The 16,652-nt window shown below is 34.9% G+C and overlaps 1 long non-coding RNA gene across 1 annotated transcript; it reads left to right on the forward strand.

Moving 5' to 3' along the window:
* The first annotated feature begins 7,978 nt into the window (after positions 1–7,978).
* Positions 7,979–9,592, forward strand: LOC127840055 (uncharacterized). The gene is made up of 3 exons (XR_008030374.1): positions 7,979–8,062; positions 8,872–9,000; positions 9,487–9,592. It is a non-coding gene; the product is annotated as an uncharacterized LOC127840055 (long non-coding RNA).
* Positions 9,593–16,652: the final 7,060 nt, after the last annotated feature.

Raw genomic sequence — 16,652 nt, forward strand, 5'->3', positions numbered from 1 at the left:
AAATGCCAAACAAAACAATTGGTCAGCAATAAATGTTGGATATGTTTGTGTGATGTGCATTTACACAATGTGTTAGATTTAGCGGTTAAAATAAATAATAAAAATATCCATAGCCTCCACGCAAACTCTAAGCCCACTTTTCCACACTTTTTCCACATCTGTTTATAATCAGTGTATAATCAGAGTAAAATACGCTTTCATATAATAAGTATTGTATAAGGCCTATGTGAACAATTCACGAATATAATTGACGATTCTTTAAAAGAGGTTTATATCGACCATAACGGTTATTGTGAAATAAGCTTATGATTGCATGTCAGCTTTTCAAGCTTGTGTTGTTATCCGGCGTTTAAATATGACGAAGGTTATCAACTTGATTGGCCTTTACCTAGGGCCAAAAAATAATGGAGCAATTGTTCGGCTCGATTTAATGACTACAATTTCGCATTTGATTGATTGTTAACGAAGAACTTCACAACACAGCGTCGAAACTATTTAATGTGAAAATTACTTTATAAAGTGAGTGTTTGTGTGGGTGTGTGGGCATGTTTATTTACAAGTTAATGAGGTCCTTCTCCGCCTAAGACTTCTTTATATGAGGAACCCTCAATAGTTAAAATTAGTAACGTATTATATGAAACGTGTCTCTCGAATAACATAGATCATTAACATTTAAATAAAATATAGGCTTTTTAAAACAACGAACAGATTGTAAATAAATGAATGTTAATTAAACCGTTGGTTTATATGACAATTTGTAAAGGCTTGAGTTATCTGCCAGTGACGAACTAAATAAATATAGTACTTATAAGCAGATCATAATGTGTGTGTTGCACTTATTGTTTCCGAAATAAATACATCTCGAATCGTCAGAACCTTGCGGTAATTGTGGAAGCTCCACAACGCGACACTTGGATGTCCGTTACATGTATTTAGGAGTTGCTTTTTTAAACGGTTCCTAAGCGGTTCGGCATATCTATTTAAGTAATAGTGTATTTAAAAAATATGTGTATATATAACGGAATACAATTAAGAGAGCTAAGTTTGAACTTAAAATACACGTATTACACTATGGTAATGGACATTGCATGCTGATGTGCATTCATTTAAATATAAGATTCTTAGTTATTTTTATTTAGACCTTAAGACCTGTTTTGGTATGATCTTTTTTTGAAATCTTAATAAAGTAAAATTAGAAGGTGCATAATGAACTGGCGTTTTTCTGAGTATACAAAATTAAGTATCTGCCACCCAGGAAGATACTTTTGGTATCATCTTCTGTTTGAAATCTTAATCACATGAAATAAGTAGGTGCACGTGAAACTTGTGTGAATCTGAGTATGGAAAATAACTAAAATGTCAGCTAGAAAGATGCCGACGTGAATAATATAATACATATATTTACGAATAAAAACATATTGTTTTTTATTTGTTCAGAGATTATAGCTCTTATAAAGGATCTTATTTTAAAAAATGAATTGAGACGCTAGAACAGTTATAACCATTCTATTTGAAAATATGACACCTACTATCAAAATGAAAGTGTAATAATATTTGATATATTTAAGCTACAATTATATTACCCCCCCCCCTTACCCTCGTGCCCTGAATACTTCGTATTATTTTATTATCGATGCCTTCCATCTTATTATGAGACTGTCTAAAGCTTTATTTTACACTTGGACACAGACAAAATATAATCAATATCCCTCAGTTTCAGGTGGCGAAGAGCAGACGACAATATGGCACCATATGATGGAGCAAAACATTGACCCGGAAGAAGTTGAAAGGTCAGTTAACAAATATCGCTTCTTTACCTCATCCAGTTATTTATTTCAGTTTGCCATACCAAAACGAAAACAGAAAAAACTAAACGTGTGTATATTTGATAGTTTCCCATCGTTTGAAAAAAAAACTAAGCTCAGGAAAATCCAACAAAATTAATGTACATGCACTGGTAAACAAATACTTTCACCGTTTACGTCATATGGGAAGTAACCGATATTGTCGAAATCTTAGCAGCGGTTACTTCCCCTATGTTCACGATGGAAGAAATATATGCGAGGAGATAGCGCTACAATAAAATAGGCTGTTGTACTTGTTTGTCCGGTTTCATATTGTTCAGTCTCCCGTTGGCTTCTCAGACGGATGGCGCAACCCTTTACGACGATCTCATTATACGTAGAGGGCGCTCTAGACAGCAGGTGCGCAACATGTGGTGATTATATATGTGACGTCAGAGAAAAATATCTGTACAAATTTCAATTTACCATGCGAGTTTTAATTGAGTGTTGATGCGTGCTATGTAGCTGATACTTGTACTTGTATTTGTTATATGAGAGAGTGTATGTTAACGTTCGCAAAATGAATAAGATTTTGATTAAAACTATCTATAAGACTCTTCTCGTTGGAACATATGCGTGATATTATGCAATACCGTATGATGACGTCATTAATATGTCGCTAGAAAAAAGAAATTTATTCGAAAAACTATGCTACTGTATTTCAATTTCATATTACGACTTATTCTACTACAACAAAATTGAGCTATAATATACGATTTAATGTTAAAATAGTTAGAAAACGGATTACTCGTGCAAAGTCAAATCTTTCACTAATTCATAATGATTTTAAAGAAAATGGCTTTCTGATAGATTATCGGAATAAGGCTTAATAAGAATCGAGTGCTTTTGACTTGCAATCATATTTGAATAGCATTTCAACAGTTTTTGGAAGATTTTTTAAATTCCTTTTTGACAATTCCATTTTGAGAGAAAATAAACAGTCCAACTTAAAAAATCTGACATTTTTAAAAATAAATTAAATTTATAAAATTGTGTCAAGGTCACCTCGAGCATCCCGAGGACCTGGTGTTTGAACTCTCAAATCATGACCACTTTAAGGACAGACTCGAGTTCATCCGCTTCCGGTTCCGGTTGTTGTGGCACCTGTTTGTAATAGGTGACGGCATAGCTACTTTAAGAAACTAATATTGGTTTGTTGATCTGAAATGCTACGCTTTAGATATTTGGTTTTTTAAGTGCTGGTATTTGCTTATTCTAGTTACAATATCTGCGGATACTTAATTACTAATACAATTATGACGACTAATTTAGTATTGTTTTACATGAATATTTTGCATTGTTTACTGTCGATGTTCGTGAATTGTATGATACATAGTTTTTTCGCCTTTTTAGATCAGCAAATGCGGGAGCTTAACACGGCGTGCGATGAAGTCTCAACCAGGTACGCAAGTTGTTCTTCCTCATCATCTTCACCGTCTTTACAATCAGTATTGGTTTCAATCGCATCACTCGTAAAAGTGAACGTCTGAGGAGTTGTTAACGAGCTGAGACTTTATAAAGCTGACCACGTTTTTTCGATCAGTCATCGTCTATCTGGCTACCGCAGTGGTTGGCACACACGCTTCTTACTAGGCTATCCGGGTCGTCATCTTCATCATCATCATCAATATCATCATCATCATCATCATAATCATCATCATCATCATCATCATATTCACAATATTCATCATCATCATCATCATCATTATCATCTTTATCATCATCTTCATTCTCCTCGTCCTTTTCCTCCTCCTCCTCCTCATCATCATCATTGTCATTATTATAACCACCACCGTCACTGTGACAGTTATCAAAGCTTTTTGACAACAAAAATTTCGTGCTTGCATCGCATAGAAGTTTTGCAAGACAGCTGTAATAGTTTAGTTACTAAATATTTTCAAACGTATATTGTTCTCTCCCCTTTTGTCAAGCACACCACTAAAGAACCTCTTAGAGACGCTTCTATCAGTCGGAAACTACATGAACGGAGCGACGGAAATGGGACAAGCGGACGGCTTTAATCTCGACGTCGTATACAAGCTTAAAGATCTCCGAGACAGTAAAATAGGGGCTGATTTTTTATTTTATTTGATTATATTTCACTGATTGTTTTCTTTCGGTGGAGAGTCGCGGGGTGTCTGGTTAAATATGTGTGCTTTTGTCATATGCATCATAAATATTTTTTCCGTTGAATCATAATGTTAAAGTGCTGCTCATGGTTATAACGATAATGATGATATTAGTTTCATAATCAAAATCATCTTAATCTTTGCAAAAGAACTTACCCAATGTTCAAAATAAAAATGAGTTCATCAACGATTAAAGCATGGTTGCAAAAAAAACGTCGCATGTTTTATGTATTGAACTGAGAACTTTTAACAGTTTATTTGCAGGATGGAAAAGGAACATTGTTGGAGTTCGTCTTCAAGACCTACTGTCAGGTATTTGAAAGCGAGGTTGAGATTGGATGCTCCACCCGTTTACGGTTACCCGAACCTTCCAACATGAGGCATGCGACCCTGGTAAGAGCGTAGAGCTAATGTTCATGCAAATATCTTAAATGAGCACTCTTCTGGCGTTATGTTAATTATGTTAAAGCCCTTGTTACTTTTTATTTCTTTTGAAAGTAAACAGATGAAAATAAAAACAATAATTATAGTAAATAACACCACCATTTGTACGTTACTTTACGAAACATTCAGCGGATCGAATCAAAATGCAGACAAAACATGTTGATCTATATTTATAGAGCTCTGATATTTTATTGACAAAAAGTAAACTATGTACCGTAAAATTTATAATATAGGTTATTATAAAATTTTATTTAAGCATCTACGTATTGTTAAAAACGACTTTCAATCATTATAAGTAAGGATACATGTGATTTACCTTAGAATGTTAAAACCCCCAGAAACAATGTCATCAATCTTTGATGCAAGAAACGGAGTTATCATTTATATTTTACAATTATGAATGGCCGCTGTTATATTTTCTAGTAACTATAGTTACATAGTGTGTTGTTTAAATTCACAAAACTTACTTGGCATCGTTATTTGCATTTATTATAATGTAAAACGGATAATACCTTATGATTCAAAGGACAAAAGTCCAAAATGTGTTCAAAGGATCGATGGATAAGAATTATGAGTTAAATCATTTCGATGAAATTTCAACGTAGTTATCTATACACCCTCACACACGGAATATGAAAGAATCGCATTAAATACGATATTGGTGAATGTCTAATTAAATATATAACATGTATGATTTACTAACGTTTATTGACGATGACACACTATATCTACAAATATTGCTACTGCCCAGAATCATTTCAATTCTTGTAAGAATGTGTGAACCATAACACCATAGTTTTGAAAACCACAAAACTAAAATATAAACTACAGTCGAAACTCGTTGGCTCGAGCTGGATTGGCCCAAATTTCCGGTTGGCACCAACTCTCCTCGAAGCACCGATTTTTTATTAATACATTTTCATATTACTTCCTGTCTGATGGTTCGAACTCGCTTCGGGTCGCATAAAGCTGTTAAGCGATTAGGAGCGACTGATTAAAGGCACACACGCATGTCATCGACTTAATCGTTAATTGATTTGAGTAAACGATGAAGAAGACGCCACGCCAAACCCACCACCGAAGTCGTCCGCGAAGTCACCCAAGTGAGCGATAAATGTAATCTAGAAATATATCGAGGGGTGCGAAGACTAACAACATTTACAATGTCAACTTGATGGAATACACAAATTCGTATCCTCACGACAACTCATTAACACAACACAGACTTACATTATAGCATTCTTTAAAAAAATACACGAAGTACTGTATATATATTTTTAGCGATGTGTATGAATGTTTTGTTTCTTAGTGTCGTTTTTTACATGTACCCGTTAATTTAAATATTTTGCAGAATCATGTTAATAAACAAAAGTATATTAAAAGTGAATTGGCTCGAATTCCGGATGGCTAGAACTTTTGTTTTCGGTCCCGCGAGTTTGAGCCATTGGATTTCGACTGTATTTTAAGACGCCACTTATGCGACATTCGGTTGTGCGAAAACATATGTCAAGGTATAGTTCTGTAAATCTTATTTGATCGTAACATAATTATTTTATTGTTGAACATGAAGTTACTTCCAGCTAATTAAATGAAACACAATGGGAGAGACCAAAACACCTTTTCACATACTTGATGAACAACTGCACAACATCAAGATATATGTAATATATGTGATCTACATTAACTTATTACATTTATTGAAGGACACATATTATGCAAGCACGTGCATTTTGTTGAAAAAATGTTGTACATATGTACAATACAAACACAATATAACCCTTTTGTTGCATATATTTTTACGCATTTTTAGCTTTATCAATAATTATTTTGGACATATTTCACACATTCTCTTCAAACAGTTTTGCGTTATTCAACCTAATTAATTGATTCAAACCCATAAACCAATGCGGTATCGAATAATAAAACATCCGAATAACCTTATATCAGATAGATTACATCATTACTTTGAAATAGTTCACTTCAAAACTTGGCGATGTTGATGACTAAAATTAATAATCACAACACGTTTTCGTCATTTTTTTTTATATTTCATCAGGGCATTTTTTGTATTGCTTTTTAGAAATAATGGATTTATTGCAAAACAATTTATGTATAGTATAGTCAGAGATCACTTTATACTTGTGTGCAATAAATAGCTGAATGAAATCATTTAGATCGCAAAAATAATATAAATATGTATGAATCTCCTTACTGCAGATGCAATTTGTCTGCAGTTTATTTGATCTGCTGCGATTTTCTTATATCGACGTACATGGGGTGAACACAACATACAATGGCGTCGTTTTTATTAACACGCTGTTGTCATAACGTCATACTTCTGAATTTGTTTGCTATATTCCACAGCTAGGAAATGTTAGTATGTTTAAGTACGATTATCTCGCAGATATTGAGAACTTGTGATATTGCGTCAATTCCACTAAGAAAATAAAATACGGCGACCCAAAACTGAATTAAAAACGATCTCAATCTTGCTGTCATGTTACATCTCAATACTATCTTAAATAAGCTGCATACAAAATATATTTTGTTTTGTGTTGCATACTAAAACAGTTCAAATTCATATTGATTGCCTACAAATAAGAGCTACTAAGTGTGCCTTCCTGTTTCACATAACACATCGATCCTTTTATATTTATTCTTTGGTATAAGTGTCCCGTTCGTTTGTGGTTTCTATTTATTTCATCCCATATGAGTAGTTAATTGCCAAATGATCAATTATTACAGTTTCCAAACTGGCTTTTTAAACCCATTTATGTCAAGCGTCTAGACAAAAAAGGCCATGGCAAACAGCGTAGACCCAGATGAGTCGCCGCATGATGCGGCGTCTCATCTGGGTCTGCGCTGTTTGCTTAAAGGAATTTCTGTAAGAAATATTCTTAATATAGAAATAAATACACTAGACATCCCTAGTTTTGGAAATGAATTGGTCCAATTTAGAAGGATGGGAATGTCCACTGGGCATAAATGGGTTAAATTTCCTACTATTAGTACGTCGTTTATTGTCTCCCTCGTGCAGGTAATCGACACCCGTTTTCCCACCAAAAATATTAATATGAAGCTTTTCCCTCCCTAGATTATTATTACACATATTGTCCATGATATGTCATTCAATATATATCTATCAAGCTTATCCCCCGTTTTCGGTTTTGCATATTTACCATTGTTATATAATGCAATATATTTCTTTAAAGCATATACCGACATATTCGGTTTAAACATTTGTCCATGTTATTTCCCACAAAATATTACTATACAGCTTATCCCCCCATAGTCGGTGTACATATTTGTCGGTGTTATTTCATGCAATATATAACTATAAACCTTATCCCCACAATTCGGTTGACATTCGTTCCTAGTATTTCCATCAAAATATTACTGCAAAGTTTATTTTACCATGTACAGTATTCACATCTGTCATCTGTTCTTTCCTTCACGATGAAGCCACCCTGTTTCAATATTCATATTTGCCTCCCTTTATTTACCAGAATCTATAGTAGGACGCTTATATATATTTGTCATCCATATTTCAGCCTTGGAGGTATCGGAGAAGAGGAGAAGGTGCTCCAAGACACGAGTGACATCTTCGACAAGACCATCAACTATTTCTATGTAGATAAACAACGTGTAAATTATATCTTCTCACTTTCCTTTTCATTGTTATGTTTCGTAATTATGATACATGTCTTTGTTTTTTTGTTCAACAATGTCGTCGACTTATTGCTTACGTTAAGTATTTAGCTTCATAATTCCCCCTATTTTCTCCACACAAGTTTGCCTAGATCTTGAACATGTTTCATGGAATATAAACAACTCAAACAGAGTAATTAACCCATTTATGCCTAGTGGACTCTCCCATCTTTCTAAATTGGATCAATTTATTTCAAAATTAGGGATGTCTAGTATATTTTATCTATATTTTGAATGTTTTTTACAGAAATTCCTTTAAGCAAACAGCGAAGACCCAGATGAGACGCCGCATCCAGACGTTATACATAAATTGGTTAATTGTGACCGAATATCCCTGAAAATTATAAAATAAAGTCGGCCTTGACAAAGCCTTGACAGAAACCGTTACCTTGATCTTTGATCTCATCCAATTGATATCTGAAACCCTTTTAATCTGGATCTTGTACTGGATATTTTACCCAATTGCACTGATCGGCACCAAAATAGACATTTGGCCAACTAACCGTTGCCTTCAGAATATCTATGATGTTTGGTGATTTAGTTTTGACTTTTGACCTCAAGATCTTAATCTTTTGGTATTCAGCATTGACCTATGCTTTAAGTCTTGTTTTGCATGCACGCCTTTTCCTCTGAACCCGCGTTTTTACCATAAACGCTTTGAAGAAAGACATCGTTAGCCACCCTGCATCAGTTTTAAGAGCGCTGACCTGATTTACCTCCTTGACCATTGAATTCCTCTTTTAAAGGTCACGCCACAGCAATTCTTCCACGTCTGGGCGGTGTTTCTGCACGATTGCAAATACTTCTGGAAGCTGGCACATCGCCGTCTGGCCAAGGAGAGGTTCGAACTCGAGTTCAAGTACAAAGGTCAACTGGTAAGCGGCTACATACTAATATTTGTATATAAGATGTGTATGAATTCCAATTGCGATTGTGAAGACGTAACGGTTACATTCTTATTATGTTTAAGGACTGTGTAGATTTTGTGGAAATTTAAAAACGAACTCCTCTCCATGTATGGTTAACTTTAGTTATAAGTTTCAAACTGCTGTCAGTAATGATCATGTTTATATTAAATACAATATGTTAACATATCCCGGCTCAATCATGGTGGCGCCGTTAAGGACATGGTGTCCGTCTTGCGCCTGGTCGCGCGTTCAATCCAAATCGTAAGCGTTCTCGGAATAATTGCAAAGACCTAAGGTAGTGGCACCGCATAGGAAATGGATCTCAGGGGTTCCCTATTTGTCAACGGATTAACGTGCAATTGAGCTAAACTAAATATTATTAAATAATTCATCATCTTAAAAATTTAGTGTACCTATAACAAGAGCTAAACCTTTCCTGCCGTTTATTTCTAGTCGGCGAGTTCCCTCCAGGGTTATGGTACATTCCGCGCTGGCGTGCTCCAAGGTTTGGACTCCAATAATGTCAACGACCCAAAAACGTCGACAGCTCAGGGTAATATCATAACTAAACCGAAAATTCTGAAACAACTTTTTCCAATTTTGTCAATTTACCCAAACGTGAAAAGGCCCTTTTAATTGTTTGAAAATTTATCCAGCTTATTTTATTCCAAAAAAATATGTATATCGACTTTTATGGTGTTAAAAACGTAATTTGTTATTGATATGGCCCTTGAATTTTATATGAGCGCTTACATGGTTTTCTGCCTATGTATTTATATTTCTTTATACACGTTAACATATGTATTTTGTTATCGCCCTTGTATGTATATAAACAAGAATCCTTCTCGAAATTCCGTCACGTGAATTACGTCTTTGCCTGTACGTTAAATTAGAACGAATATAAAAAAGCATTTATTTATTTCGGTGGAGTTGTTAGAAAGGCATACATGGCACTCGATAATTAATAAAATTAGACAGTCAAACGTTGTGTACTTGTTATTCAACGTCCGTCTCACACCTAAAGGCCAACATCAATATTAGATTCAACCATATCATATTCTATAGCCAGAAACAGGGTACCACCAATCAGTTTATCATGAGGCTTCGTCTGATGACAGACAAATTTGGTTTTCAGGATATTGACGTGATGATACGATTTCGTATTGTCTTCGGGACAAACTCATCGACAATCAGGAACAAAAACCGATAAACTAAGACGCAAATCATTCATTAGATAAAGCGATAAAAATTGCTCATTTACACGTGTTTGAGACGTGAGAAGTTTAACCCATTTATGTCTAGCGTCTAGGAAAAAGGCCTTGACAAACAGCGGACACCCAGATGAGACGCCGCATGATGCGGCGTCTCATCGGGTTCTTCGCTGTTTGCTTAAAGGAATTTCTGTAAGAAATATTCTAAATATAGAAATAAATATACTAGACATCCCTAATTTTGGAAATAAATTGATCAAGTTTAGAAGGATGGGAGAGTACACTAGGCATAAATGGGTTAAGTCGATGCAATCTACGACATCGAATGACATCGCAAAGTTGCGACAACAGGAGAGAGGAAGCAGTCAAGAAAAGAGGCTACGACTGGATCGAAGGTCAATGAAACAAGGATGGGACGAAGGGCGTTTCCAAGAGTTACTGCGGCGTTCCACATCGGAGCACCAAATCGTGCAACAACTGTGGACAAACACACGCGAAAGAGAACTGTGCTTTGTTATCATACAATGCATATAACCGACGCAATCAAACTGTATCTAAGTTCAGAATAAATATACTGTGTTTGTGACAGTGAGTGTACCTTCAAGTGTGATATAATATGTTACAATTAGGAGATGGTATGCTGCGATCGAGCATTAGTTGAACTTTTGGGTGATCATTGTCATATGGATATACGCTTCTTATTGACACATGATATGAACGTAGTTTAAGTTCAACATAATGAAACCATGAACTGTTCTCATCCATTACAGCCAACTGTTAACACTCTTATATGCAACCCAAGTATCACTCTTCCACTAAAGTGTTAAATTAACATTTAAAAGCATTGTGTGAAAAAGCAGAAAGTAATTTAAACTAAACTAAAGTAGCATATCGGACAGATAGTAATATTTATACAGTTTCGAATTAACATAAAATAAATTAAAATAATTGTTTCACTCGTGATAATAATATAAGACAGATAGCAATAACACATTTTCATGTTAGAAAATTGTTATAGCTAATTATTGTATTTTTTTAATACTGATATAAAATTTATTTAAGTTATATGTTTTGTTCTGTTGCCTTCACATTAATTGGAATTAAGCAACTTCAATTCAAAAGCATCACATATTTTGTTCGGTTGTGCGGCTTCATTTAAAGCACTAAATATTCCGGAGAGTTATCATATTTCACGTTCAATTATAAGTCATACAATATAGCCACACGCATCGTCTAGACACGATAATTGGCACCCCTGAGCGGTTAAATATTGTCGAAACGCATTCGTAGAAACGGTGTTCACATTCAATAATCATATAAGTTTGGACAGAGGACGATGCTAGAACGGAATGAGGTTACTGAAACTGGTGCTATACTCACATTACTATGAAAATGATTGGTTAATATTATAGCAGAAGCTAGCTGCATGACATAAGCAAATAGTGCAAAGGATTCAACCGCAATTCTGAATAGGTCAGTGGGGAGTTATTTACACACAGACTGACGTTAAATGGGGTTTGTAAATGAGTTATATATTTGGAAATTTAACAACATGTGGACTATTTTGGAATGGAAGCACATAATCTGCAGACAAATAGCTAATGGTCCCTCAAATTTGTTGTTTGCCAATATTTTTTGAGAAACTTTGTTATCAACTTCCGTAAAGGAACGATCTAAAATGCATGGGTTTTCAACAATCACCACAATTGTGCTTGGTGTAAATGTTCTGGTTTTGTGTTGATTGGCGATAAAATGTTTTATTGACATTCTGTTTTTCATCAGTCCTAATTCTTGATGTAACTTTTCTGTTTATTATTTTATCTTTGTTTTGATTGATTTAATATCATATCGTGTTAATAAACAAAAGATTTGTTCAGATAGATAGATAGATCATGGAAAATAATTGTTCATAAAACATGAACACAAAAGTAACGTGTAATTTCAATATATGTACTTAATGTAGAAACATATAGTAGTAAACGTTAAAAAAAACTGTTCAGTATACATTTTCAAAGGTCATACGTTTGCTTTATTGAAAGTCAGAGGAACGGGACTTAGCCATCGACTTCACATACTAACTCCAAACAACACCTTAACGTTTCCATTCTTTAGCTTAAGTAGAAAACGTGACATGGATATTTTTCTTGTTGACCTTTACAAAAAGATAACATTGATACATAGTTCTGATAAATTGGAGGTCAACGTTATGGAACTTGGTCAGTGACCTCATATAATGACCGCGAACGGTTGTGTAGAGTTGCAGTCGAAAACCTGTTATAGAAACAGTAAAATCTAGACGTTGCACGCTCACTTTAACTATACCATTAAGCCGACATTTTGGTGAGAAATATAGCTCGGAATGATAAATGAATATTCAAGCTAAAACACGGGCTAAAATGTTCGGTTTAATATAATACCAGGGGCATAGTGACCGTACAAAACAACGCAGTTGCGTACACATAGAAAAATCGAAATTACGTTATAACGCATTGTGCGGACACTTAAGAGAAATGTAACGCAGACACCACATTTGAGACAATATTGTGCGGAATATTAAAACTGATTGGTTGTCAAATCTTACAGCGGCATTTTCCACTGCCCATTCATCATAAAGGGAATTAGCAACATATCACGGGGATCCGAAGACAGTTCCTGTTCAAGCCGCTATTGAACGATTTGACGTCATTGTAACACTGGTCGCTGTAGAGCATGCATTGTCTGGATTAGTGCCATTGCCGAATCTTCTTTAGAAGAAACAGTGTGACCTGTTGGTAGCTTTCGAAGAATCCCGTGTTGAGATCCGTCAGCTGAACGATGAAAAAATGATTCCGATGTGTGGGTTGCATTATAAGACTCAGCAGTTGAATTAGCTGCATCAATAAACGTTGATACGTCTATGACGAGGAATGGCGTAGATGCTTGTGAACAGAACAGGCCGAATGTTCCAGCAGCCAACACATCCGGCTATTGGAAACTTAATATGTACTTCCCATTCGTTGACAACCTGATTTCGGAATTTGAAACAAGACTAACGGCAGCTGAGCCCCGGTACATAGCTCAACATTTGCTCTCAAGAAAGTCGTTGCCATAACATACGAGGTCGGTGAGATGATTTTCCAGGCAAATCAAGACAAACTTTCGGCTACGAGAGACGATTTCCAATCCGAGCTCAAAAGATGGAGGAAAAAATGGACGGGACAAGGCGATCCCCAGGCAGATCTAAAAGAGACTCTGAATTCAATGAACAAACACATTTACCCAGGGATCGTTGCTATACTTAATGTAAATGGTTGCATGCCTGATTCAACCTCTACAGCTGAATGTTCTTTAAGCACCATGCGAAGGGTAAAATCAAACATAAGAAACACAATGACAACAGCGAGAATGCCTGCATTAGGGTCGTTCAACAGTTACAGAAAAAAAGAAATATCTGCAGTAACTTTTTTGGCATATTTACGCGAAGAAAATAAAGAAAATAGGCAGTGTTTTTTCTGGACTGATCCGACAGAAACAATTACATTCAAATAGCTTTAGAAAAAAATATGAAAAAGAGAGAAAATGGTCGTGATAGCATCAGAATCTTAGATTTTAAAGTTATAACAATCATTCATTCCTTTTCAACAGTGTTTTTTTTAAAGTGTTACATAATATGTAGCATTGTTGTTTGAGTGGAGAACACAATTGTTTAAAATAAATGTCCACAAGGTTACATATTAAAATATCTCATTGAAGGTGAGATTAATAAGTTGTGATCGAGTCGTCATTATAATTTTTACACAATAGCTCAGACGGAAGCAATACTCCATTTTAACCCATTGTAAACAAGGGTGAGGAAGATCGAGATTCCGGCTCGGCAATCTTTTATTCCGACGTTTATTTTTTTCCTTGTGACATGATTTTATTCTTGTCTCAGTCACCACTTTCTTTTCGGGAAAGCTGCCCGATGCTTAAAGATATTGTCGTATAGTTTCCGAGGAGAAATCAGGTGCACAGACCGCCGCAATAAAACTGAAATACTGTTGCAAATAGCGTCTTGAACTATCCAATCAACAAATCAAAGAACTCAGACTGGGTATCGGCGGCTTCAAAATATTGTGAAAAAAAACGTGTAAAATGAGCCGCGAGCGGGATATGCAACTCTAATTGCTCATTTGTATTTTTCACCTTTTTTACTTTCAATGGCAGAGGGACGTATGAGGACACATGTCTCGACACCGGTGTTAAATGCCTTCATCACCTCATGAAACCTGAAGTGGAGAGGAATCTACAGATACGCAGCTTTAACTGTATCGTAATCATTAAGTGCTATTTTAGCAAACCATGTAAATCGAACATGGTCTCATACATTTTTTAAATTCACACAATTAAAAAACACACTAAAGCAACCCGAACGCATCTAGGACTTCTTCGAAAAATAAACTTACCTTCCAAACCACAACATCCACAAACCAATACCTCCAAAAAGCGTAGTTTAATAATAAATATGCACGTTTACTTTGTATAGAAATGTGTTTTTGTGTGTTTATTCCTCGGGCATGACCTGTATAGAACACACAGTTCAATTTCTTACTTAAAACAATGTCTACAAATACACATAACAAGGCAAAACATTGAGATAATTTGAACGTTTAGATGCTCGAAATTTATTCTGTCGTCGATTTTATTTCGATTGAGATTTGAAAAGGTATCTACCTTTTTTGTATTCAATGCATTTTGTTATGCAACACAATTTGAGTATTTATTCAACAATACTTTCATAATCTTCATGTAATTACGTGTATAGATGCAAAATAATAGCGCTCTACTTTCTTAAAAGTACAAGAAACGGTCGTTAGTTTAACAGAAGGCGGAAGCGTATACATAAAAGGATCTGGTTTGAATTTTGCAGACACAATAAGGTCAATCCGCGCCGATCGTATTTTGAAAACTTTATTATCTACATGATATAATTATCGTTTATTTTACAAAAGATATGTTAACTTCACATGAATTCATGCAATCAAAGGGGCCGTCCAACAGATAAAGCATCGTGCGACGCGAAACGATATTTTGGGAAACTACGAGGATTGCTTATATAGCTAAAAATACATCCGCTTTAAAGGGGCCTTTTCACAGATTTTGGCATTTTTTTTTAACTTATTCATTAAATGCTTTATATTGATAAATGTAAACATTGGATCGTAAAAGCTCCAGTAAAAAATCAAGAAAAAAAATAAAAAAAGGAAAAGAACATTGCCCGGACCAGGTTTCGAACCAGTGACCCCTGGAGTCCTGCCAGAGTCCTTAAGTAAAAACGCTTTAGCCTACTGAGCTATTCGGCCGAGTACACATTCTTGACGTATTTTTTACCTTATATAAGCAATCTTCGTAGTTTCACAAAATTTAACGACAAAAACAGAACTCTCCAAATTATTCAATCGTTTCGCGTTGCAACGCTTTATAATTTTTAGGTTTTAAAATCGTCAAAAGATGCATATAATGGCTATATTAGAGCATGGTTAATGTTCAGTATTACTGTTTCCTCACAAATATCATAACTAAAACGAAAACTCCTATTTCCGTCCGAATGTTAGACTTTTTATCCGTCTGTATTCCTATCTTGTCCCTGTCAATCGACCAATATGTCTGAGAGCTTTGCTGTACTTATTTTGTTTAGTATAATCTATCAATAAAAACAACCTAGAATACAGACACATGTTAAAGATAAACCTGCATTATTGTTTCAAGGTTATTTTATATCGCTTCTTGCTCGACCGCTACGATGTAGTGATATTTATGCACTTCTAACAAAAATAGTGCGCTCCAAATAAAAAAAACATGTATCATTTTAGAACGTCAATCCCTTTCTCTGAATCAGACAAAATCCATGTCGAGTTATCAAAAGCATTCTTATATTGAACTATTATCATGATAACAACTGAGTATACATTTAAATGTCAGAAATGCAATGTCTTTTCTTAGAGGCGAGTGATATTTAAATATAATTATAAATAAGCAAGTAAAATAAAATTATTTTGCATAGCATCGTGTGGAGATTGTTTTTAAGTGTTTTATACTCTGTTACAATATTAACTTATATGTGTAATCAATGACTCATCTAAAACAACTACTTAGCAGACAATTGTTTTCATAGAAAAAAAGTTCTTCAAGTACATACTCAATTTGATGTTATTGTTAAGTTGGGAATGTGTTTAAGGCATCACTTGGTTTCTATATCAATATACCAGGTGTTTAAAAGATTTTTGTTAAGAAGACAAATCCCAGTTCACTAGAGACTTCCCATAATGCACGACACAGAAAAATAGCTATGTCAACGCTGACCTCGACCTTCAAGCAAGCGACATCGTTTCTGTACGCGGTACATCGTCTTGGTATGACGATAATGTGCGAAAAGTGCAACTTTTACTT

Source organism: Dreissena polymorpha, chromosome 7 (assembly GCF_020536995.1).
Source record: "Dreissena polymorpha isolate Duluth1 chromosome 7, UMN_Dpol_1.0, whole genome shotgun sequence".
Classification (NCBI taxonomy): Eukaryota; Metazoa; Mollusca; class Bivalvia; order Myida; family Dreissenidae; genus Dreissena; species Dreissena polymorpha.